Genomic DNA, 26,998 nt, shown 5'->3' with positions numbered 1-26,998 from the left:
TCTGGGAAGTCGGGAGGGGGAGGGGATGGGGGAAGGAGGGAAAGGGTTGGGGTTGGGGGGAGGGGGGGATGTATGGAGGAGAAATTTTTTTGTAAAACTTTTTTAATAAAAAAAAACAGAAATATCATGAGGTACCGTAAATCTAAATAGCATACAAAGCACACAGAAGAAAAAGGAGGAAAAGGGGACCCTAACACCCACAGCAACCAATCACAGCATAGATTGCCTCATGCTTGAGCCAGCACTCTCCAACCAGTTGTAGTTGAACCACTTGTTCCAACTACAACTGTGTGTTCTGGCCCATTGTACACTTTACTGTTCCAGCTACTAAATTAAATATCTTAACAATCAGTTGGATTGACCACCTGATTCAGACCTGAACCTTGATAATTTGAATGTGATTTTTTATTCAGATAGACCAAGTCTTTTTCTTCTGTGTTTATTTTAATAAACTTGTTTTATGGGATGTAACCTTATTCTTAGTAAACATTGAATCACATTTAGATTTAGAATTGCCCTGAGACAATTTTACAAACAAACAAACGGGTGGTTTTTTTGATCCAGTGAATGTAATTACTATAGAAAGAAAAAAAGTGTGTTTCCTCAGGGAGTCAAAGATCTATGGGTTTTTGGGCTGTCCAGGTCTGTGGAACTATAATTTTCTAGGGAAATAATTATTTTATTGGGCTGTCCACACTTGTAATTAGTTTCATCACAACCATATCATGAGCAAATGTTCAGATTTATTCAACCACTGCTTGAAGTTTACTATTGGCAATAATTGTTGACTATTGGCAATAACCTGTAGACGTATCAAGGTTCAGATATTTGCAGCCAGATCTAGTTACCTGATATAACAAACTGTGCTAAAAAAATAAATGTTGAATCTTATTTAACAATTTGATATGGTTCTATCTTTTTCTGTCTTCATCATACTCCAGCAGTGATGATTGGTGTAGAAATAATTGTAGCTGTGGTTTTTCCTGCCCTTGACATTTTCTTATTTTCCTTTATGGGTCTGTAGCAACCTACCCATGTCCTCCAGGTGCACATAAAATGTTTGTGCTGCCTGTGGTTAATGGGAGGTGCAGGTCTGAAAAAAAAAAGCACCCACCGAAAAGCCTTAAAGCTGAACATAGCTTCTACTATTTTTTGTGCGAGTCCATTTGACTTAGGAGGGCACAGAGATAATCTGAATAATGAAAACACTTAGCATAAAACAATGTCCCAGGTGATGTTGAATTATTGCTGATATTTTTCTCTGGAGACCTGATAGTGTCCCTCTCTCACAGATGTCTCCTCTATCATCTTACTAAAACCTTGTTTCCTCCTAACAATAAACACGAATTGAAAGTAAGGCCATAGCAGCTTGTACTGAACTGTACTTGTTATTTTAGATACATTATAAACATGTGCATGTTTAGAAGGCTTTCATTGTTTTATTTGTTCTTTGTGCTCCATAACAAATTTCCTTTTGAATCACTGTTAGTCAAATATGCAGGAAACATGGTAGGAACAAGTAAAATTTATTTTTAAAAAATCAAATCATACAATTGATCCTGAAATTTTTGAATTAGTGTGTGCTAGGGAGCTGAAGCCTTATTTAGATGATAAATTTGTATACTTCGAATATTTTGTCCCAGTCCTTTGCATCAGTGTTTTAACATATGCTTTGCTGCTTTTAATGGGAGTTACTTTCAAGTAAATATGTGTAAAATTTCAGGTGTGCAGCACAGACCTCTGCATGTTTTCTTGAAAGTCAATCCAACTGACTTCACTGGGACTTACTCCCTATGGTATGTTATGATTGCAGCCTTCAGCTGCTAATTATAATTGTTCCTCCGTTTAGAGGAATGCCGAGGGTTATATGCTTAGAACCAATTTCATTTTCTCAGTTTATTAAATTATAAGATGCTAGATGCTCTGTGTGATATTTCAGAAATTTCTCTAGTTAAAACTATTAAATATTAGTAATCTATGCAAACTGTCCTATAATTTTCAGGTTAAGTTTAACATATTAACATTTAACACATAACAGGATTTGTTTTGTTCCTCCCTTTGTGATAAATAATTTATTTTTAGAAGCTTAAAAACAATAAAACCTCCACCAGAACTATTGAATATAAAATCAGATGATTTAATATTTGTTGGACTACCGTCTTAGAATATATAGTTCGTATTTCACCTTAGAATGCTGTAGGGAGACCCACACCTTTTGGCTTTTAACAGTTTATATAATTGTTTATAGAATCTGTTTTAATTTGTTTCATTTTTCAACCTGTTTGTTAGATTTATATCTTACTTTGGGTTCAGAAATTCAAGACAGCATACATTGTACTGGTCCTCCTGTTTTCCATACAATAATAACTTGTCAGGTGTGTGCAACATTTCTAAACAAAATTTCTAAACAAATGCAATATTTCTAAACAACAACAACATTTCTAAGGCACCTCCCAGAATAGTACTGAAGTTACTGTTGTCAGGTTTCCTGCCCAACTAGGCTACACATTCACACAATATTCAAATACACTCTCAACACAGGTGACCAGAATGGGCTGGGAAGCAGACTCAGGGTGTCATTTCACACTTTGGAGATCTGGGTTCATTCCAGTCTTCTGTTTATACTGAACTTGTTTACTCTAAAATTCATGTGTCACATCAGGAACTTCACATGTTTACTCTCTGTTCTATGACCCCATGAAAAATGCAATCAGTTGCATTGCTTGCACCCACTAATGTTCCAGCTTTTATCATCAGTGATAAATCACTCATGCACATTCAGGACCTTCCGTTATCATCAGTATTACACACATTCCAGCAATGTGAGGTTCCAAATGGATTCATGCAAAGAACAAATATGGCTATACTACAAGCCCAGTATACTTGACTTATCTATATATGGTATATAAAAGCCAAATACCATTCACTCATCACAAAATCTCCAGGACTGTAAAACCTACAAACTTGAAATTTGGCACATATTTCCTCTTGGCTTCTAGGTGCTCGCTAAGAAAGGATTTTTTGAAATGACCATCAGTTCATTACTATTTCATATACAGTGTTATATTTTCATGCTCTGATGCTAAGGAGTTAGATGTTCTACTCCCCCTCCCCACCTGAAAGGAACTTTGTCCCAACTGCCAGTTTCCTTACTGCCAGTTTTCACGGATGCTACCCCTTCACTAAACTGAGTGGGTGTGGCTAGCGCTTGACTCATCTGGCCTGCGGGCTGGGGCATTCTACTCCCACTCCACCTCTGTTCCAACTGCCATTTGCCTTTTATTAACACACGTTGATGCTACCGAGTTACACATTCAACATTAAGTTTCAGGCTTTAAGTGTCAATTTATCACGCCCGATCATATAGTTTCGTAGCAAAGCGTGGGCGTCCAGCTAGTTTTAATATATAACATAGATCATATTTGTAATATATTCATAACATATAATATCTAACATCTTTGGGAAGGATATTTCATAACTAGAGGCACCCTCCATGGAGAAATCCTGCTCCTAGACAGCCACCAGCTTTTCCTCAGCATGGAAAACTCTAGTCAGAGTTTTTATTCTTTAGGATGGGGTGGAAAAGGTGTTTCCTCAGATAATGTCACGCAAATGGGTAGAGCTTTACAGCTATCTTGATAAAACCTGCATATTTCCCTGAATGATTTTTACATTTCTCAAATATGTTTAAAACTACTGTGTATATGATTTTCAGTGCAGTATGATCCCAAGGTTGGAAGATTGGAGGGAGAGTTGCTGTTATCCATAGAAAGTTCACCTTGCTCACCAGAAAATCTGTTGGAACTAAGGCAGGTAAGGAGTTGCTTTACTAGCTGAGTAAGAAAGACTAGAGTTACTATCGTGTATCATCTATTGGCTGCTCGATAGCTTCCTTGAACAAGTGAAGATGATTTCAAATATGTATGTATATTATTGGAGAAATTCCAGAACTGGTGGCTAATTCCATTTGCCTGCCATGGATAATGCTGCACTGGTTGTTGAACAGTTTGGCTAAAGTCTAATGTGATGGACAGCTCACATATCGAATGATTTGATGCAAGGATTTTGTTCCTATCAAAATGATGATGCAGATTATTAATGAGGTAAACCTGGGGGCATTACAGCTAGTTCTGAAGACACTTTCTCTCCTGGAGACGGGACAGTGCTTGCCTTACTGAGAATAGGGCCTATACCTGGGATTTTTCATGAAATCTCAACAAGATGGGGACCTAATTTGGTCTACCTGTTCATTGCAGGTAGACAGAAAAGTGAGATACAGTTTCTCCAGATCTAAAGACAATGGAGCAAAGGGGATTGATAGCCCTTGTTACTGTTGTGAGAAGTTCTGCTCTGTGTTTTTGATGAATACCAACATTATTCAACCTATTTTGCAAGGTGAAAATATTCAAGACACGAAATTTAATTGTGGCTTAAAAGACAAAATTGGCTTGTTTTATGGTGGATTTGGAGAGGGGACGAACAGAAAGAATATTTGGACAACCAATTGCTTTGGCCTCGGTTCTCCTAAGCAGGTAAAGGGTTTTTCTGACTGTTCACTCTTCACTTGGGCCATCTCAAAAACACAAATCTTTCATCCTGGGACAGCTGTTATTCCTTTCTACTTTTTGATAGTCCTAACCTCTGCTGAAAGGATTGGAAAATTCTCACAATTTCTTTCTGTAAGAGGGAATCTATGCATAAGGCAAAAGGCAAGTGGTATTAAAAGTAGATCCTTGTTTTTTTACCAAGGTCTATTCTAAATTCTGTGATTATACAAGAGGGTATTGCAAGAATTTTCCCAATTTCTGCCCAGATCCTTCCCATCCTAGAGAATGTACCTGGCAAAAGTTAGAGGCGGGCAGGCTGCTAAGAACATTAGGAATGGTGCAGAAGGTGAGGGTTTGATAGCCCATTTGTCTCCTATAAAACAGGAAAACAGAGAGAAGGCTTATAAGAGCTTTTAATTAGCAAATGCATTGCTTTGGCATGCTCAGCTAGCAACTGTAGAGTAGATGGTCACCAAGCTGGCCATCCTGACCCATCTCATAATTCTATTAAAACTTGCTTCAGTAATAAGTCAAGAGATTATGGGACACCACCCTTGACGCTCCACTGCACATCAGCATAATAACTATATTTTTAGCTGTTTCGTTCCTCTTTCCTACATACTCTATACTTTTGGTCATACCTAGGTGGTCTGGAAGAGGGTTCAGCCTAAGTTCATGTCTCATATCTGTGACAACAGCCCTTCCCATCACTCTATATGACTTTTCCCTATGTACCATGTTATACAAATGCTTCATGTATAAAAGAGGAAGAATAAAAATGTGTGAACACGCTTGCTCGCACGCTTGTAACCATCTCAAATCTCGGGTGCAATTATTGAAACCCAACAAGCAACACTCCATATTCCTCCCCCCAACAGCTTATTTTAATTAACAGCAGGGTTTTACTAGTCGAATGATGATTTGGGCAGAACCATCTACTTGGATAAAGAGAAAGTTGTCCCTTTGCAAACATAACTTGAGCTACATGGTACCGCCAAAAGTACTTACAATATTACTAATCCTCTTTGGGAATATTGCCAAAATATATTTCTACTGTCAGTTCCATCCCTGGGGACTCATAATTTACCATGTAAATAGTTTTTTAAGTTACAAACAGCGTCACTCTTTGGAAGGGGGAAAAATTTAGAGTCAGTTCAAGCAACTAAGGATCACTGTAAATTGCCTTACTCTATTTGCTATTATGCATGGTTCTTCCATTTGTCCTGTTTTCGTGACTAAAGCAACCGTTGTTATTTTGGTGTACTTAGAGTATTCAGTACTGTAATGAGTAAGCTGAATTGACCATAACGGAAAGGGATGGTTTCTGTCACAGGGCAGAATAATTCAAAAACCCTGCCTTCTAATTGGAGAAGGTGACTCTAACATTTTCCTGTTGGATCTGTCTTTTACTGATCCCCCAGATGGATGCTCTCTTTTAGGAAAGAAAGGAGAGTGCATCTCTATTGATCTTATCCATCAGCAATTTTTGATATAATTGATAGGTATTCTACTGTAAAGTAGCACCTGCTGCAGTAGCTTCACTACTGCAGGGGACTTTAGTCTGATAACAATGTCCATGTAATTGTGTTATCATTTCTAGAGATCCAAGGTTCTTTATGTGCTGCTACAGAAAGTGGCAGCCAAACCCACTTTTGAAAATTTCCAATACACTTTCAGTGAATGGGAGGCCATAATCATAGCTGTGAGTTAAATTTTATTAAAATACTATGCAGAAGGAGAATGTAAAATATGTAAATAGAGGTTTTTATGTCTTTTATGATAAGTTTTCATCTTCAGGCAATTGAAGCAACCCTTCCTTGTTGGATTGTTTATAGCAATAGCAATAGCACTTAGATTTATATACAGCTTCATAGTGCTTTATAACCCTCTCTGAGAGCATATGCACCAAGACAAATTCCTTGTGTGTCCAGTCACACTTGGCCAATAAAAATTCTATTCTATTCTATTCTATTCTAAGCAGAGCCAGCATATTGCCCCCAACAATCTGGGTCCTCATTTTACCGACCTCGGAAGGATGGAAGGCTGAGTTAACCTTGAGCCAGTGAGAATTGAACTGCTGGCAGTTGGCAGAATTAGCCTAAACGTAAAAGTAAAGGTAAAGGTTCCCCTCGCACATACGTGTTAGTCGTTGCCGACTCTAGGGGGTGGTGCTTATCTCTGTTTCAAAGCCAAAGAGCCAGCGCTGTCCAAAGACGACTCCGTAGTCATGTGGCTGGCATGACTCAACGTCAAAGGTGCACGGAACACTGTTACCTTCCCACCAAAGATGGTCCCTATTTTTTCTACTTGCATTTTTACTTGCTTTCAAAACTGCTAGGTTGGCAGAAGCTGGGATAAGTAACGGGAGCTCACCCCGTTACAGGGCAGCACTAGGGATTCGAACCGCCGAGCTGCCGACCTTTCGATCGACAAGCTCAACATCCTAGCCCCTGAGCCACCGCGAATTAGAATTAGCCTAGAAATTGCTAATTCAGCATGTGTCAGCAGTTTCCCAGACTCTCACTTCCTTTTGGTTGTGGCACTTTTCTAATGTTCCTTGCTAGATTCTTACCTTTTTAGCAACTTAAGCAACTTAAGCAATCTACATAATATGCAGCTCCTCAGAGCAGACTCAAATTACCAAACAGGACAATGATCATTTATCCAATATTTTCTCTTTCATTTTCCTTGTTTCCTTTTTTCAAACACTTATGTTTCATGTTCTAGACCCATGATGGCGAACCTATGGCACGCATGCCCAAAGTGGTACACAAAGTTATGTCGCCCAGCACCTGCAGTCTTGCCTGTTTGTCTTCCAGGTTTCTGGTGTGCATGCGTGTGCAACCATCAGCTGTCCTTAACGTGTGCAGCAGTGCTGAAAACAGGTGTGCGCAGGTGCCAGCAAGCTGATTGCCGGGTGTATATGTGCGCCAGAACACAAAAGTTCAGCTTTTCCAGAGAGTGATTCCTTCACACGCGTGGCAGTGCCAAAAACAGGCCTGATTGTTGGGCGCGCATGTGCGCTAAAATCCGGAAGTTCGGTTTTTCTGGAGTGTGGCCCTGCCAGGCACGTGTGTGTGCATTTACATGTGAGCCGAAAAGGTTTGCCATCACTGTTCTAGACTGTGGGAATAGAAGAAAACAAGCCTCTTTAGAGAAACTTACTGTTGTGTAATATAGTGAAGAACAATGCTCTATCTAGCATTGCTAGTCAGCAAATCAGAAATTATTAAGGGACTTCATGATCTCTATGAAATAGGATTACCCAGGACAGACTTAGAGAAAAATAGGTATGCTCCTAATGCTGCATTATTTCGTAGCCATTAAACTATCACATCGGGATGAGCCTTTATAAAATGTCCCAAACCACAAGAATGTCACAGTATCTTGCAAAACAATGCTTATTCATGAACAGCTTCAAAAGGTATTTACAAAAGACTTGACATTTTAGAATTAACAGGAAATGTCATATAACAAAAAGGTTGAAAGATGCGGCCAAGTAGTCTTAAAGGAGCATGAGAGAAATAAGAATTATTCCTGTAAAAGCAAAGAGTAATAGTTATACCATGTTTATCCTCTGTGTAACCTCAGAACTCATTTGGGAATATTAAGCAAGAAATTGAGTTAGCAATAACAAAGTTATCAATCTATTATGACAAGGATATTATTTGTTAATAGCAAAATCTGGGCCAAAAAGCTAATTGCCAGGAAGCTAGCTCTCATGACACCAGATGTCCTGTTAAAATTAATAGTTTATTGTTAAAGTATAGCAACTGTTGTTAAAAATGTAGCAATGATTGTGTAAGGGGATATAGCCATATAAGGAAATAATAAGATTGTGAACTCAAAAAGAGGCAGTTATGGGGGAGTGGTCTTGGAAAGTGTATTTAAAGGACTGTATTCCTTTGTCTCATTGCCCTTCTGTCAGCTACCTAGACTAGCACAGAGGGTCAGCTTTTGCAAAAGCTTCAGTAAAGGCTCTTGTATTGTTCATCGTGTCTCCTGTTGATTCAGATTGAGAAATTCAAATCTCACAGAGCAGTAGGCAATTAAATTTAAGATTTTCATCTTGCTTAGGAAATACGAGATGATGATCAGTTTTCACTAGGCGATTATGCTGCAAGCCACACTGACATACAAGGGGATTTTTAGTCTAATATGGACACAAGGATGTGTCAAAGTGCATGAAGCATTTTTAGCAGAAACAGGAAAGGGTAACCAAGAAATCTAGATGCAATTTGAAAGCAAATCCCTAATACCTTGGAGTAGCTCCAGCTTACCTATAGGACTATAAACATAGTTCAACTGCCTTTTTTATAACTATAGTCATGGACATCTTTATCCTGGCATTTAAAGCATGATATAAAATGTCCATTGACCTAGCACAGTGATGGTGAACCTTTTCGGCACTGAGTGCCCAAACCGGAACACACATGCATGTGTGTGCAAGTGTGCACTCCAGAGACTCCGGAAACCCAAAGACCAACTGGCCGGCATGCACATGCCTGTTTTTTGGCCATTTTTAGGCTGTTTTCAGGGCATTTTTTGGACCGTTTTTGGGGTGTTTTTTGGCTGTTTTTAAGAAACCAGAAGAGCAGCTGGTGACGGCATGCATGCCGATAGAGAGGACTCTGCGTGCCATCTCTGGCACATGTGCCATAGGTTCACCATCAGGGACCTAGTACATGCATCATATAAAGATGGTTATTGAGAACTTTTTTATTATTATTATCCTGCTAAATCCAAGATGGCACCGCCGAAGGCTGCCTCCGTAAAATGCTCTCTAATTGTTTCTTTATTTTTAATTATTCTCTGTGACTCACTAGGGATTTCTTACTCATGAGACTATCTGCTAAAAATTAAGCAACGTTTCTTTAAGGAGCAGCTTTCTATGATCTCACCCCGCCTGCTCTTTACAAATGCAGAGGAGATTCTAACACAGGAAGAAGCAATTTCCCCAGCACCATGGATTACCCAAAAAAACAAATGGAGAAAGCGAAGAAGGAGAGATAAACGGGCAGAGATTCTAATCAAGCTAAGAAATAAGAGAAATAAAACTCCTCTGCCTTCAATTTTCCTAATCAATGTACGTTCACTTGCTAATAAGATGGATGAAATACTCCTTAAACAGATACAATTCTGATTTTCACAATTCAGCAGTCCTATGCTTCTCTGAAACCTGGTTAAATGAATCAATTGAAGATAGCAGCCTGCATATCTCGGTTTCAGATTGAACAATCAGATAGAATTACAGAAACATCTGGTAAAAAGAAGGGAGGAGGCTTATGCTTATATATCAACAACAGCTGGTGTCAGGATTTAACTGTAATATACAAATTCTGTGATGAAAACTTAGAGACATTAATTATCAACTGCAAACCATACTATTTGCCTCATGAATTTTCCTCATTTCTTCTAATTGCTGTTTATGTCCCACCACAAGCCTGTGTAAACAAGGCATTACGAACTCTAGCTGACCAAATTATGGAGGCTGAAGCGAAATACCCCGATTCACTGGTCATTATTTTGGGAGGTCAAAACAAGGCAAACTTAAGGAAAGAGCTACCAAAATACTTTCAGCATGTCAATTGTCCCACTAGAGGCAAGAATACTTTAGACCATTGCTACACAACACTAAAAGATGCTTATCGGTCTTTACCACGAGCAGATGTAGGACACTCTGATCATTGCATGATTCACCTTGTACCTGTTTACAGGCAAAGACTTAAAACCACAAAACCAACAATTAAATCAATGAAGACCTGGACTGAGGAGGCAAAATTAAAACTACAGGCTTGCTTTGACTGCACTGATTGGAATATTTTTGAAGATATCTCTGCAGACCTGGATGAACTCACAGATACTGTAACATTATATGTCAGCTTCTGTGAAGACCTATGTCTACTGACAAGGAACTTGCAAATATACAGGAACAATAAACCTTGGTTCACAGCTAAATTTAAGCAGCTATGTCATTCCAAAGAGAAAGCCTACAGAAAAGGTGATAAAATTAGGCAAGAAATGTATTAACAAGGGAGATCAGAGCAGCAAAAAGAAGCTACTCTGAAAAGCTAAAGAATCAGTTCTCAATAAATAAACCAGCAAACATGTAGAAAACTCTTAAAAATATCACCGGCTACAGCAAACCTCCTTCCCAGGATGAAAGAAATCAACAACTGGCAGATGACCCAAACGTGTTTTACTGCAGGTTTGAAAGGAAACTACAGCCACCTATCTCCACAACCCACATCTCAGACACACCAACAACAGCCAAGCCTCCTACAACTGACCCCATCCCACTGGGTTCACAAACCCTAGTGATCACAGAAAAGGAAGTGCAAGATCTATTTCACAGACAAAAGCCAGGAAAAGCTCCAGGCCCAGACAAGATAACTCCTTTTTGCTTAAAAGTCTGTGCTGACCAATTGGCCCCCATCTTCACCCATATCTTCAATAAGGCCGTGATAGCTCAGGCTGTAAAGAAGCCTGTTATTAGAACACAGCAGCCTGCAATTATTGCAGGTTCAAGCCCGGCCCAAGGTTGACTCAGCCTTCCATCCTTTATAAGGTAGGTAAAATGAGGACCCAGATTGTTGGGGGGGCAATAAGTTGACTTTGTAAAAATATACAAATAGAATGAGACTATTGCCTTATACACTGTAAGCCGCCCTGAGTCTTCGGAGAAGGGCGGGATATAAATGTAAACAAAAAAACAAAAAAAATCACTAGAGATATGCTATGTTCCTTCTTGCTTCAAATACTCTACTATCATCCCAGTGCCGAAGAAGCCCATCATCAAGGAACTGAATGACTATAGACCAGGTGCTCTAACATCTGTAGTCATGAAAACCTTTGAAAGGCTAGTGCTGTCCCACCTGAAAACCATCATGGATCCGCTGTTAGACCCCTTGCAGTTTGCATACCGAGCGAATAGATCAATAGATGATGCTGTTAATATGGCTCTGCACTGCATCCTACAACATCTTGAATCTCCTAAGACCTATGCAAGGGTCCTCTTTGTAGACTTTAGTTCAGCATTCAACACTATCATTCCAGACACTCTTCTAACAAAACTAAACTAGCTACAGGTACTTGATCAGACTTGTAAGTAGACCACAAGCTTCCTAACAAACAGGAAGCAGCAGGTGAAGCTAAGCAGAATCACGTCAAATACCTGCACAATTAGCACAGGGGGCCTCCAAGGCTGCGTGCTCTCGCCACTTCTCTCTGTATACCAATGACTGCATCTCCTAACGATCCATCTGTTAAACTACTAAAGTTCGCAGATGACACAACAGTGATTGGTCTCATTCGAGACAATGAATCCGTATACAGACGGGAGGTTGAACGACTAGCCTCGTGGTGCGACCGGAACAATCTGGGACTGAACACACTCAAAACCGTATAAAGTGATACTTTCAGTGTTTGTCTGCAGTTGGTAATTTGCATGTTACTTGCTGCTTTAACTCTTTAACTCTTTGCTGCCTAGAATCTAGGAGAGATTTTCTTTTTAAATATTGCTTTAAAAAAGCTTTAAAGGACTGTGTTTCCCAGAGGTTAAGAAGATTTAAACTGAATATTAAGTTGGAAATAAATAAATAATTTTATAGAAGATGGCAGCCAAACAATTAAAGTCTACTGTAACAAAGGGCTCTGGAATCTCCTCAGCTGGTGCCTCTCCAGCTCATACAGTGGAGACTAGAACATTGAACTTAGAGGCGGTACAAGAGAATTTAAAAGACTTTATGCAAGAAAAATTTAAAGTAATAACTGAGGAGATGTTGGAAATGAAAGAGCAGATATCAGAAATTCAAGTGGGAAATAAAGAAGTTAAGGAAGGATTTGTAATTGCAGTACAAAGTTTGGCAAATAATGTGATTTTATTGGAAGGGGAGGTTGAAGAAATTAAGCAACATAATTCAAAATTAGATAATAAAATGGCTGAATTTCAAAGTAAAATGGAAAAAACAGATGATGAAATAGTTTTGATACAATACAGAAATATGGAATTTGCTCTAAGAATTCGTGGTCTGAAAGAGAATAAAGAAGAGGATTTAAGGGAATTTTTTTCTGAAGTATTTGCTGAGATATTAGCAGCTCGTCCAGCAGATGTGGCTTATCAAATTGATAAAATATATCGTGTGAATTCTTGGATAGCAAGGCAAAAAAAGTTGCCAAGGGATGTTGTTATTTATTTTACAAATAGAACAGTGAGAAATCAGATTTTGCAAGCCTCATATAAGGGGGAGAAGATTCAGATTGCTGGTCAGGATATTTTAATATTAAAGGAAATTCCACCAAAAATGTTAAGGGCTAGAAAGGAATTTGCTTTCCTGGTGAATGAACTTAAAAAACGTCAGATTGAATATAGATGGGATATTCCAACTGGTATAATAGTATATTATGCAGGGAAAGTACATCGTCTCAATACAGTTGGAAAAGGGAGAGAATTTTATGTTGAGGCATTAAAAGTTGGAAGTCTTTCTCCACTGGATGCTAGAAGAAAGGAGACTGAAGTGAAGGAAAGAGAAGTGAAGCAGGTTCAAGAACAGATTGCGATGGAAGAAGATTTATTACAAGTGTTGGAAATACCTATGACGGGTCCAGATTCAAAAGAACAAAGGCTGACAAGAGCTGCTGCTAAACGCAAGGAACAAGAGATGAAGGCACAACAACAACTGGCAACTACTACAACGGAAACAGTGGGAGGAGCAAGGCCTAAAGCAAAATGTGATTTGCGGCTAGTGTTCCAAAAGTTTCCTTTGGCCGATAATGGCAATTAAACTATTATCTTGGAATGTTAATGGTTTGAATTCACAGAAGAGAAGGAAAGTATTTCATTATTTGAAACAATTTAAAATGACATTACTTGTTTACAAGAAACACATATTAGATCTTTAGACCAGAAATATTTGATAAATTCAAAACTGGGAGTACATTTTGTTGCCTCCTTTTTGGAGAAAAATGGTTTAGTTATATATATAAAGAAGGATATATCAGCAAAATTAATTGAGGTGGATAAGCAAGGAAGATACATTGCTATTGAACTCTTGTTGGAGGGAAAGAAGACATTATTAACAGGAGTTTATGCTCCAATCAACAACAAGAAAATTTTTCAAGTTTTTACATAAAAGAATAGTATTTTGGGATTATAAATCATATATATTAATGGGTGATTGGAATGGTGTGTTGGATACTCAAAAGACAAAAAAGCTTAAGGAAGATATCAAGCGGGAAATTACCAAAGGCTTTTTGAAATGATGGAGGACTTGGAATTAAGAGATATTTGGAGAGAACATAATACAGAAGAGAGGATTTTACCTTCTTTTCTGATAGGCACCAATCATTTTCGAGGATTGATTTTATTTTGATTACTAATGATTTGTATTCTAGAGTGAAGAAGACTAAGATTTGTTCAAGAACTTTATCTGATCATAGTCCAGTTTGGATTGAATTTGATCGGAAAAGGAGGCTAGGAGATCATGGAGGTTGAATGAGAATTTGTTTAAATATGAACAAAATGTAAATGAATGTAAAAACAAATGAAAGAATTTTTTATTATGAATATGAAAAAAGAGACATCTATAGAGATGATTTGGGACTCCAGTAAGGCTTATATGAGAGGAAATCTTATACAAATGAATATTAAATACAAAAATAAATTGCAGAAAAGAAAAAGGAACTGGAAGAGGAAATTAAAAGAAAGAACAATTATTGATAAATAGCCCAGGAAATAGTAAAATAAAAGAATCAATAAATATATTGAGAGGTCAGTTTAATATGTTGATGGCAGATCAAGTAGCAATTAATTTACAATATGTAAAACATAATCGTTTAATAATGCCAATAAGCCAGGAAGATGGCTTGCCTATTTAATAAGGAAAAACAGAAAATCACGAACGATTGATAAAATAGAATATAGGGGTAAGGAAGTTTATCAAAAGAACTTGATTAAAAAGCATTTTAGAGTATTATAGTAAGTTATATTCTAGGGATATGGTTGATGATACAGAGATAGAAAGATATTTACAACAACAAAATATTTGTGAGCTTACAGAAAATCAAAGAGAAGAATTGAATCAATTAATTACTTCAGAGGAAATTTTCTTAGCAATTAAACAACTTAAAATCGGTAAAGCACCAGGAACAGATGGTATAACAGCTGTATATTATAAGAACTTACAAAATGAGATGGTTGAACCACTTAAAGAGTTATTTAATAAAATTCAAATGGGAGGAGATGTTCCCCCTTCATGGAGGACAGCCTTTATTTCGTTAATACCGAAGGAAGATCGAGATGGTATTAAAGCAGAGAATTATAGGCCTATATCACTTTTAAATACTGATTACAAGATATTTACCAAGATATTGGCTAATAGATTAATGCCAGTGATGAATCAAATAATTCATAATGATCAGTCAGGATTTATTAAGGGTAGGCAGATGAGATATAATGTGAGGCAAATCGTAAATTTACTTGAATATTTGGAACGAAACAACCAAGTATCAGCGGCATTCCTTTTTGGATGCTGAAAAAGCTTTTGATAGATTGGATTGGCAGTTTTGTTTAAAGTAATAGAAAAATGCAATTTGGGATTATTTTATTCATGCAATTAAAGCAATATATCAGAAGCAAACAGCACAAATAATAGTAAATGGTGGGTTAACAGAAACTTTTAAAATTGAGAAAGGGACGAGACAGGGATGTCCCTTGTCCCCATTACTTCTTATTTTAACTTTAGAAATTCTTCTGAATAACATACGTGGTTCCGATCGAATAAAGGGAATTAGAGTTAAACATCAAGATTATAGATTAAGAGCTTTTGCAGATGACCTGGTTGTTACTGTATCTCAACCAATATACTCAGTAACTGGTTTAAAAGATATAATTGGTCGGTATGGTAAAGTATCTGGATTTAAGGTGAATCAGCAAAAGACAAAGATGATAACTAAAAATATGAATATACAACAAAAAGAAGAGTTAGAAAGAACTTCAGGTTTTGAAATCGTTAAAAGGTTAAATATTTAGGAATATATATTACAGCTTCAAATGTTAAATTATACAAAAATAATTATGAGGTATTGTGGCAGAAGGTATGGAAAGAAATGGAGAGTTGGAAGAAGTTACAACTATCTTTGCTGGGAAGAATAGCGGCTATAAAATGAATGTTTTGCCCAGGTTTTTGTTTTTGTTTCAAATGATACCGGTGTTTAAGAATGATATTAAATTACAGGAATGGCAAAAGGATTAGTAAATTTGTATGGATGGGCAAAAACCAAGAATAAAATTAAAAGTAATGCAGGATATAAGGGAAAGGGGGTCTTAAAATGCCTAATTTAAAATTGTATTATGAAGCAGTTGTTTTATCATTAATTACTGATTGGATTAATTTAACTGAGGAAAGAGTTCTGAATATAGAAGGTTATGGTTTGTTATATGGGTGGCATGCCTATTTATTATATGATAAGAAAGTTGATAAAATATTTAAAAATAATATAATTAGAAATGCATTATTGAGGGTTTGGAGGAAATATCAATACAAATTAGATGGAAAGATTCCAATATGGGCAAACCCGAGACACATGATACAAAATATAAATATATATCAAAAGATGGAGGTAGTTACTTATAAAGAACTTCTTTGTATGGAAAAGGGGGAATTACAATTAAAATCTAGAGAAAAGATGGGGGAAGAAGGGAAAAATTATACATGGTTCCAATATGGACAACTACAAGCTAGATGGAAATTAGATCAAAAAATAGGTGTTAAGCAAATTGAGGATAATTTGTTAAAACAAATGAGAGATCAAGGTCAACAGCATATTAAGAGGTTGTATAATGTATTAGTAGAAATAGATTCAGAGACTGATTTGGTTAAGGATTGTATGATTAAGTGGGCACAAAATTTTCAGCAACCAATAATGTTGGAAACTTGGGAAAGAATTTGGGTGAGGAATGTTAAATTTACACAAGCGCAAAATATGAGAGAAAATTTTATAAGATGTTTTATAGATGGCATTTAGACCCCAAAAATTGTCATGTATGTATCCTAATGTACAGGCTAAATGCTGGAGATGTGATTGTGAAGATGCTACTTATTATCATATATGGTGGACTTGCAAAAAGTTAAAGCATTTTGGATTAAAGTATGGTGGATCATGCAGAATATTTTGAAAAGAAGATTAAGTTTACCCGCAGTTCTTTCTACCATGAAGGCCTCTTTTAGCTGGATGATGCATCAGCAAGGATGGTGTAAATTGATATTGTTGTATCTTGATCTTCAGGTGGTTAGCCAATTTTCTTGGTCCTTTCTCTGTAATTTGAATTATCCTTCTGTTCAAACTAGGGATAAGGTCTCTTTGTAGCCATGTCCATAGTTGTTGGCTACAGTCCCATGAACCTTAAGATTCTTGATCATGTTAATAACTGTGTTTACAGTAAGGTAGTCATTAATATAGTTATATTCCATATATGGGTACAATTCCAGGAATAGCAGAAAATAGTTTGCTATAATCCTACCACGCCCGTTCGCCTTAACTTTACCCTGTATACAGGATTGCCGAAAGCATGGTTTAGGCCGGATCCACAGGGTGGTGGTAGATTGTTTTATATTAACCACACCACGGTCCTAAAAGGGAACAATCGCCCAGCTGTACTGGTCTTCGATGCATGTAAAGCGCTCTCGTATGGCATGGGTACGACCTGTGGGTCGGATGCCTGGAAGAAAGCCTATTACTTCAACCACATGTATCTGTGTGAGGTAAACACCAAGGGTTGGTATGGTAACCCAGACCAATGGTTACCGTGCGCAGGGACCACCCAATGTACGGGATGGGCATGTGTCTGCGAATACACTGGAGGTGGTTACAAAGGATGTCCATACATCACATCCTTCCGAAGGGGAAATGGGAACACTATAGTAATGGAGCTAGTACAAGCATATCCGTCCATGTTGAGCTATGCTTTCGGGATTGATGGCAAGGGCCAGGATCCCATTACATATTTGACCGTTAAGGTTGAAACTGTATATGAAGGACAAGTGAAGTCATTAGGGTGGACGATATACGACAAACTCAGGGAAATGGAAAAGAATCCGGTTGATGTCAGTCCCTATGCTAGAAACCTTTTTTTTGGAAATGGCTGAGGATATAGCTAAAACCCTGACGGTGAAGAATTGCTTTGTATGTGGTGGTACTAACATGGGGGAACAATGGCCCTGGGAAGCAACAGAGGCGGCTCCCTCACTATATAATAACATGTCAGCAGCGGGAAACATCACAGCCAGAAGCAGGAGTCAGGATATCATTTGGACATTGACAACAAACCTGGTAGGGCACAATTGTTTCACTCGTAATGGGACAACTGAAGTGGGAAACCTGATATGTCTTGGTTCCTGGGATGTAACCTATACTAATTGGCAATCTCCAGGGAATAGCTCACAACCTGAAAGGTTCAATACTACCCTGTTGTCATACCTCAATAACACCGACCATACCCAGGAGTGGAAAGCCCCGGAGAACATGTATTGGATCTGTGGGAGGCTAGCATATGAGCAGCTGCCCGTTAACTGGTCAGGCTCATGTGTCCTAGGCTGGATTAAACCATCGTTTTTCCTTTTGCCCATTCAATCCAGACAGGTGTTAGGTGTACCAGTGTATGAACACCTAGGAAAAAGGGTGAAGAGAGCCTTCCCCGCTTATAAGATGGATGAAACCCACCCTGATTCAGCGTTTTCGAACTTCCCATGTAAGAACCTAGCAGAATATGAGGAAAAAGACACTTCCAGTTTACAAATATGGACCAATGAAAGGATAGTATGTACCTATGGCAGGGCGACGTGGGCTGAAGATGGATCCTGGGGCTACCGTACCCCGGTCTATCTGCTTAACCGTCTCATACGACTGCAGGCAATTTTGGATATGGCTGGAGTAAGAATTAGTACTGCCCTCAATGTGTTATCAGATACTACTGATAGGCTGAGAACGGCAGTGTACCAAAACAGGTTGGCCTTATAATAATAATAATAATAATAATAATAATAATATTTTAATTTGTATACCGCCCTTCTCCCGAAGGACTCAGGGCGGTGAACAGGCAGATAAAATATAAATACACACGATAATTTAAAAACAACCCTTAAAAACTAATTTAAATGCCCAAAGCGTTAAAAACATACTCCCCTATAAAATAACACAATTTTAAAAACCCATCCAATAAAAATAAAAATCAGGCTAGTCCAGCCATATGAAATAAATAAGTTTTAAGTTCGCGGCGAAAGGTCCTAAGGTCAGGTAATTGTCGAAGTCCGAGGGGAAGTTCGTTCCACAGGGTCGGAGCTCCCACAGAAGGCCCTCCCCTGGGGCCGCCAGTCGACACTGTTTGGCTGGCGGCACCCTGAGGAGTCCCTCTCTGTGGGGCGTGCGGACGATGGGAGATAGAAGCCGGCAGTAGGCGGTCCCGTAGATAGCCGGTCCTAAGCCATGGGCGCTTTAAAGGTGGTAACCAATACCTTGAAGCGCACCGGAAAACAACAGGTAGCCAGTGCAGTCTGCGCAGGATAGGTGTTATGTGGGAGCTCGAGGCGCTCCCTCAATAACCAGCGCAGCCGCATTCTGAACTAGCTGAAGTCTCGGGTGCTCTTCAAGGGAGCCCCATGTAGAGAGCATTGCAGTAGTCAGGCGAGGTAACAAGGGCATGAGTGACTGTGCATAAGGCATCCCGGTCCAGGAAGGGCCGCAACTGGCGGATCAGGCGAACCTGATAAAATGCTCTCCTGGAGACGGTCGCCAAATGGTCTTCAAAGGACAACCGGCCATCCAGGAGCACGCCCAAGTTGCGTACCTTCTCCATCGGGGCCAATGATTCACCCCCGACAGACAGCCCCATCTGCAGCTGGGTGTACCGAGGTGCCGGCATCCACCGCCCCTCCGTCTTGGAGAGATTAAGTTTGAGCCTGTTCCTCGCCACCCAGCCCCGTACGGCTTCCAGACACCGGGACAACACTGCGACAGCTTCACTGGGGTGGCCCGGGGTGGAAAAGTACAGCTGAGTGTCATCAGCGTACAGTTGGTATCTCACCCCAAAGCCACTGATGATTTCACCCAGCGGCTTCATATAGATGTTGAACAGGAGGGGTGAGAGAATCGACCCCTGCGGCACCCCACACGAGGCACCTTGGAGTCGATCTCTGCCCCGCTGTCAACACCGTCTGCGTCCGATCAGAGAGGTAGGAGGAGAACCACCGATAAGCGGTGCCTCCACTCCCAACCCCTCCAACCGGCGCAGCAGGATACCATGGTCGATGGTATCAAAAGCCGCTGAGAGGTCTAATAGGACCAGGGCAGAGGTAACCCCTATCCTGGCCCTCCAGAGATCATCCACCAGCGACCAAAGCTGTCTCCGTACTGTATCCGGGCGGAAGCCGGACTGGAGCAGGTCTAGATAGACAGCTTCATCCAGGTACTGGGGTAGCTGACATGCCACCACACTCTCTACAACCTTCGCCGTGGCGAAGATTGGAGACTGGCGATAGTTCCTAAAACAGCTGGGTCCAGGAAGGCTTCTTGAGGAGGGTCTCACCACAGCCTCTTTCAAGGCCGCGGAAAGACCCCTCCGCAGAGAAGCATTTGTAATCCCTGGAGCCAGCCTCGTGTCACCTCCTGAGTAGCCAGTACTAACCAGGAGGCACGGATCCAGTAAACATGTGGTGGCGTTCAGCCTGCCCAGCAACCTGTCCATGTCCTCGGAGTCACAGGATCAAAGTCATCCCAAACCACCTCAACAAGGCGGGCCTCGGAACCCTCGCCTGGATCTACCCAATTTTGATCCAATCCGTCCCGAGCTGAGCGATTTTGTCGTATAGATAACGTTAAACTCCTCGGCACGCCCTTGTAGGGGTCCTCCGCCCCTCCTGTTGGAGGAGCGAGCGGGTCACCAAACAGGGCGGCCGGGCGGTTATCTGCCGGCGCAATGAGGAGGAAGCGTGGGGCAACCGCAGCCCTCATTGCCACTAGGTAGGTCCTACTATAGGACCTAACTAGTGTCGGTCAACCTCAGGCGGCTGGATCTCCAGGCACTCTCTAGGCGTCTTCTCTGGCGCTTCATCTCCCTCAGCTCCTCGGAGAACCAAGGAGCTGGTTGAGACCGACGCCGGGTCAGAGGCCGCAAAGGCACGACACGGTCCAAAGCTCCAGCCGCGGCCCGTTCCCAGGCCGCAACTAGCTCTTCAGTGGAGTCGTGGGACAGGTGTTCGAAGCGGCCCAAGCTCCGTCAGGAACCTCTCCGGGTCCATCAGGCGCCTGGGACGGAACCAACGCATTGGTTCCGTCTACCTGCGATGGTGGGTAGCGGTCAGAAAGTCTAGGCGAAGGAGAAAATGATCTGACCATGACAAAGGTTCCACAACTAAATCATTTAAAACCAGATCATTAAACCACTGGCCAGAGATAAAAATCAGGTCTAGGGTACCTCCCCCGACGTGGGTAGGGCCGTCAATTAACTGAATCAGGTCCATGGCCGTCATGGAAGCCATGAACTCCTGCGCTGGCGAGGAGGCTACGCGGCTGATGGCAAATTGAAATCCCCATGACCAGCAGTCTGGGGTCTCAACTGCCAACCCAGCCAGCAACTCCAACAACTCAGGCAGGGCTGTAGTCACGCAGCAAGGAGCCAGGTACGTGATCAACAAGCCCACCTGAGTTCTACGACCCCACTTCACGAAGAGGGATTCACACCCAGCTATCTGAGGCACAGTGGTCTCCCTCGGCTCCAGACTCTCCTTGATGATAACCGCCACCCCTCCACCCCTACCCTGGGCCCTCGGCTGATGGAATGCTCGGAAGCCTGGTGGGCACATCTCCACTAGGGGAACCCCCCCTTCGGTGCCCAACCAGGTCTCCGTGCGCCCATAACGTCCGCGGCCCCTTCCTGAATAAGATCTGAAATCAGGGGGGCTTTATTAACCGCGGACCTGGCATTACATAACATCAGCCGGAGGCCCAGGTCCCGATTATCCTGGCCACTCGGGTCACGGGAAATTTCTGGGGGGCCGGAGCACGCAATCGCTCGTAAACAGCGAGAGCGAGCCCCCGAAACCTGATGTGGCCCCCCCCTTCCGTCATATCTGCCTCTCCCACTTACCGTAGTAATAGCTCGACCCTGACAAACTGGAACGACACCTCGCCATAACCCCAGGACCTATTAAGTTACCGCGAACACATGGTGGACCTAGCCCCTTCCTGATGGGCCCATCCACCCCAGAACCAAACCCGTCAGTTTCCCTCCCCTTAAAATTCCCTTAAAACTCCCTGGTAAAAAGCAGTTAAAACAGTTCATTAAAATCCCTGAGCCTCCTAGATTTCGCATGCCAACTCTCGGGGTTCCAAAACCCGTCCTCGAGATGTGCCCTCGATAGTGTGGAGGGCCAGACCTGCGAGAGAGGGGAATCTCGCAGGGCAAGAAGGTCCGCAGTTGAAAATCTTCGCATCAATAAAAATACAGTACAGTCAGCAGTCCATCCAAGCCGGTCAAGATGGCAAAATGTCATTGCAGCAAGACTAGACTTCCTGGCTGGCGAGATGGACCATGGACTTCCAGGATTCCGTGGGGCCGTTATTCTACCCCCAAACCCAAACGGCCCCACTTTCCCAGGTCCAGATGACAAGCCATTCTCCTCCAAGTCAGTCCGTACGGCCTTGGTGTTACAGTCAATCTGGGCCTTGATGTCAGAAAAAGGGGGTCTAAAAGAGGGCCAGCCTCGCCTCAACTCCTCCCTCAGCGGGCCGAACCCTCCAGATGACACATCCGACCCCCTGCGCTACCACTCAGCGACCGATCTTCTCCTGTCTCCTCGTCTCTGGCAAATGATGGAGAAAAGTTCTCAAAAGTTCTCAAACGTTGATAGAAAGTCCTCGGCCCCTGGAAGTAGGGGAGGCCGTCCGCCGCCGCTGCCACCGCCGGCGGAGCCCGAGGGCCAGGCGCAACCACCACGGCCATCGTCCCAGCCATGGCCCACCAGAGGACAGAGGAAAACGCCGAGAGAAAACGCCAAGAGCCGAGGGGAGGAAGTCCGGACAGGCCCCCTCCGGCATCGATGAAAAAAGTCTCAGCCCCTGGGGGAAGGCCGCCGCCGCCGCCGCCGCCAGACCCGAAGGTCATACAGCGACCGCCACGGCCGCGGCCACCATCCCAAGCAGGCCAAGGGAGACACCGAGGGAGCCGCCGAGCCGCTGAGGGAGCCATAGAGGGAACCACAGAGCCCCCGCCGCGCCGCCTCCGAGCCACCACAGGGCCGCCGAGCCCACCGCCAAACGACCGCAGGCCCAGGCCGGCCGTGGGAGGCATCGAGGACGCCGCTAAAGCCGCCGAAGCCTCCGAGCCCACCAGCTGTTCCGAGGCTCCGGAGAGAGCCGCTGAGGGGGCCGCCAAGCAGCTGAGCCCCCCACCGAGCGGCCACTGCCTTAGATTACATTCTAGCTAAAGAAGGAGGAGTATGTGGTAAATTCAACCTTTCCAATTGTTGCCTGCAGATCGATGAAACAGGTAAAGTAATAAAACAATTAACCACTGAATTGCGGCAGCTTACGCATAATCCAGACCAGGTATGGAACAAAGGACTGAACCTCAAAGAGGTCTTCGGCAGCTGGTTTCCTAAATTACCTGGATTACAGGCAATTATGGCCCTTATAGGCCTCATTGCAGCTGGCTGTGTCATCATACCTTGTGTATTACCTATCTTTGTGCGCACTATATCTAATAGCTTATCTTTGTTAGCTGAAAGGAAAGCCACTGCTCAGGTTATGGCGATGTGGCAACTTGGAAGCATGACCTCTGAGGATTCCGATGCAGGATATGTTACTCTTCTGCCTTGAAATGAGTAACAAAGGGGGGAATAAGGTGGGTGGCTAAAGTAACCTGAGAACCAAACAGACAGGCCTTCAGCAGTAGAAACATCTTTGGTCAAGCAAATAAAAGGCCTTGTCAGCTGTAACAGAGAAGCAGCTTTCCCAATAAACCGTATACCCATGTACCACCCATATGTGCTAAGCTCGGATAACCACATCCTGCTGTTTTGCAGAAAATGTACTTTGCGATTGTGGTAAACATGTTTGTGTAACCCCCTGATAGGGTATCGGTTCCCCATTTCTGCTATTCCTGGAATTGTACCCATATATGGAATATAACTTGCTGAGACAATGTATTTGCAACTTGCACATAGCAATAAGGTATATAAAGCCTTGCTGGAAAACCCCTAACTCGTTCAGACTCACAGCTTTGTTCTGTATTTGAACCTGCGCATATATAATAAACCCTTCCTTCCCAGAGGAGCTGGCTTGTGTCTTGTCTTTCTACAACAGCAGGAACATGAAGCTCTTTGGAGATGGTACTGTAGCCTTAACATTGCCATGTTTGGTGTTAACCTTCTTTTCTTTCTCATACAACTCTCTGCTTTTCTTTCTGTTGTCCATGTTTATTGTGCTGCAATGAATACAAAACATCTGAGTGAATACTGTTCTGTCTTCAAATAGACTGAGTGATAGATTATGAGACTGAAGACACCTGTAATATTAATGCTACTTGAGAGAGATCACTCAAATTCAATGTCTTAACTTCTAAGGGTCATCAATAATCATGTCCGTGCCATTTCCATTATTCTTTACATGAATGTGTAAAGTCATACACCAAAAGCAAAGATTCTGCTCTGTGGACTGTGGAATAAAGTTTATGTTCATTTCAACTTATTTCACACCAAATTGAAATTCTTGGGGAAAACGCGGAAGGTGCCGAATACTTTTAGCTGCATTTGTATTATCAGTCTGCTAATAAGTGCAGTACATTTAGGTCTGAGCAGAATTAACATAGTTTCTGCAGTAAGAAAAAAAGGAACACTAAAATCTTTTTTTTGTACCACTTGCAGTAAAAGGTGTTCAGTAAATTTTAGTCCAGTGTAAAGAAACTTAGAATTGCAACCTCAAGCTGTTTTACATGATGAATAGAGAGGTCTTTTGTTAATGACAAGTACCATTGTCGGAGGTGGGCTTTACATGATTTAACAACCGGTTCGCCTAGTGAACTGAAAATGTGAGCGCATGCTCATATTAGTCTTCATTTTATGACCACAACAGGGATCAATGATTGGTTGTTAAACAAAATGGCGCCAAGTGAAAAATCATGTGAGTGCAACTGTTTACAATTTTACTTAAGCTTTCTTCATTTTACAGCATCAGAAAGCCACGATCCTAAATAATATTGAGGCAGGGTACAAAATATCCCTAAAGGCTAAGCACACCCTAAATTTTATTAGCAGAACCTATATTGCTTGTGAACGAACTTATTATGTATTAGCAGAAGTGATATTGCTTTGCAGAAGTTATTATGTTGCAAGCCTTCGGAAAGTCCAGAAAACTTGCTAAATGTTATGATGGCTTATTGACCTATGTGCTAGATGATTCCTGTAACAGAGACTATTGCAAGACATGGGTACCGAAAGTGACAGATGGTGTAAGATATCTCCCATATATGGAAATATAATAAGAATAACTGAATCTATAAACTTCTTCTTTTTGCTATGCTTTGCTTTGTAAGAGGAACGCCTCCGAAGAGGCTACAGTAGAAAACCGATAAAAGTCACACCCTGGGCTTAGCTCGGGGTTCAGATTTTTTATCCATGCGAACGGACTGAACCTTTGCACAAATGAACCTGTTTCTCCAACCCTTCCTGGTTTTGTGTCCTGAATTGATAACTGAATTTGCTGCTATAATATGGTGAACCCAAATGGTGGGGAAATTTCTCGAATTGGACACATGAGAAATCTGGGTAAAAGGGCAAAAGTTATATAGATAGTCCTTGACTTATAAACATTTTTTAGTGATCGTTTAACTGTGCTGAACAAAGGGACTTACAACCTGTCCCAGCCATTCCAGCCATTGTAGCATCCTCCATAATGGTCATTTGTTCAAGATGTGGGTGCTTGGCAACTCACCTGCACTTTTGACTGCAGGTGTATTTCAAATTCTCCACTTACCTGTCTTCTCCCAACTCTGCCCTTTTGGCCAGTTTGCTCTGGATCCCACCATCCCAGCTGACTTTCTTCATCATCTTGCTCCTACTGCTGATGTGATGTGTCTGACCTGGATTGGACTGGACTGGGCTTCACATACCAATAAACCCAAAAGCAGTCCCTCAAATTGACTTTCACTCTTAGTGACCACATGCAGAAAAATGTTTACTGTTGTCTATTTCTGAAATTCTGGTTTGATTTTCAAACCTAGCTTACATCCATCCATGGAATTCCCTGTGGTCTTTTAACCTAGACTGCTTAGGTTTCAATCTCAGATAAGGTATTTATTCTTAATCAAGATTAATATAATGGAATTTTTTTCTATGTAGCTCTGACCAAATATGAGGACGCATGCATCAAGTTTTAGGAACCATAATTCTTGTGTTTTCTTTTTTTCAGAAAACATTGTAATGTAACATTAACAACACTGAAGAGTCAACAACGTTCATTAAAACCCATTCTTAGAAAATGTAAGTATTAGATTAATATCCAAATATAATGACCATTAGTCTCTTTCTCATACGAGCTATATGACTATGAGTGGCGCGGTGGCCTAGAAGTGAAGACACTCACCTCCCATTTAGAAGGTTGAGAGTTCAATCCTAGGCAGCGGCAGATGTTTCTCTGTCAGAGTGCAAAGAGAAAATATCTGCTGTGAACTCTGCATAGGAGTCAGGAAAAACATCCTGCCAGTAAATGCTCAGCTCCACTCAGTCACCCCGACTCCACCTCGAATAAAGGGATTAAAGGGTCATAAAAAGAAAAAAAGTCTCTATGACTTATAGCAGCATTCCCAATCTTTCTGGGTTGGCGGCCTGGTGTATGTGGGGGGAGAAAAGAAGCTCTTGTGCGATACACAGGCATGCATGCACAGCTTTGTGTGAGCAGCAGGATCGCACAAGTGGGTGGGACGAGTGCGGCTGCAAGTGCCAGTGCCTGCTGCTCGTGCAAGTAATGCTGCACATGCACTCACCTGCCCCTCACACGGCCTGGTAGTGGGCCTTAGCCAGGGATTGGAAACTACTGGCTCATAGTACCTATATACAGTTGTGCTCATAAGTTTACATATCCTGGCAGAATTTATGATTTCCTGGCCATTTTTCAGAGAATAGGAATGATAACACGAAAATCTTTCTGTCACTCATGGTTAGTGTTTGGCTGAAACCATTTATTATCAGTCAACTGTGTTTACTCTTTTTCAATCTTAATGACAACAGAAACTACCCAAATGACCCTGATCAAAAGTTTACATACCCTGGTGGTTGTGGCCTGATAACATGCACACAGGTTGACACAAAGGGGTGTGAATGGCTATTAAAGGTACCCATCCTCACCTGTGATCTGTTTGCATGTAATTAGTGTGTGTGTATAAAAGGTCAACAAGTTTCTGG

At 41.5% G+C, this 26,998-nt stretch overlaps 1 protein-coding gene across 4 annotated transcripts in view; it reads left to right on the top strand.

The window, feature by feature from the left end:
* Positions 1 to 26,998, top strand: part of RESF1 (retroelement silencing factor 1) — a 49,431-nt gene that overhangs the window by 4,658 nt on the left and 17,775 nt on the right. For 3 of the 4 annotated variants that reach the window (XM_058189940.1, XM_058189942.1, XM_058189943.1), the window contains exon 3: positions 26,007 to 26,077. The gene's annotated coding sequence lies outside the window, so the exon portion shown is untranslated. Of the gene's footprint in view, positions 1 to 3,715; positions 3,814 to 26,006; positions 26,078 to 26,998 lie in introns of all 4 variants that reach the window. The other variant, XM_058189941.1, reaches the window with a different exon arrangement.

This window comes from Ahaetulla prasina, chromosome 7 (genome assembly GCF_028640845.1).
Source record: "Ahaetulla prasina isolate Xishuangbanna chromosome 7, ASM2864084v1, whole genome shotgun sequence".
NCBI lineage: Eukaryota > Metazoa > Chordata > Lepidosauria > Squamata > Colubridae > Ahaetulla > Ahaetulla prasina.
The sequence above is the reverse complement of the archived record's forward strand: the minus strand, read 5'-3'. Positions and strand labels throughout refer to the sequence as shown.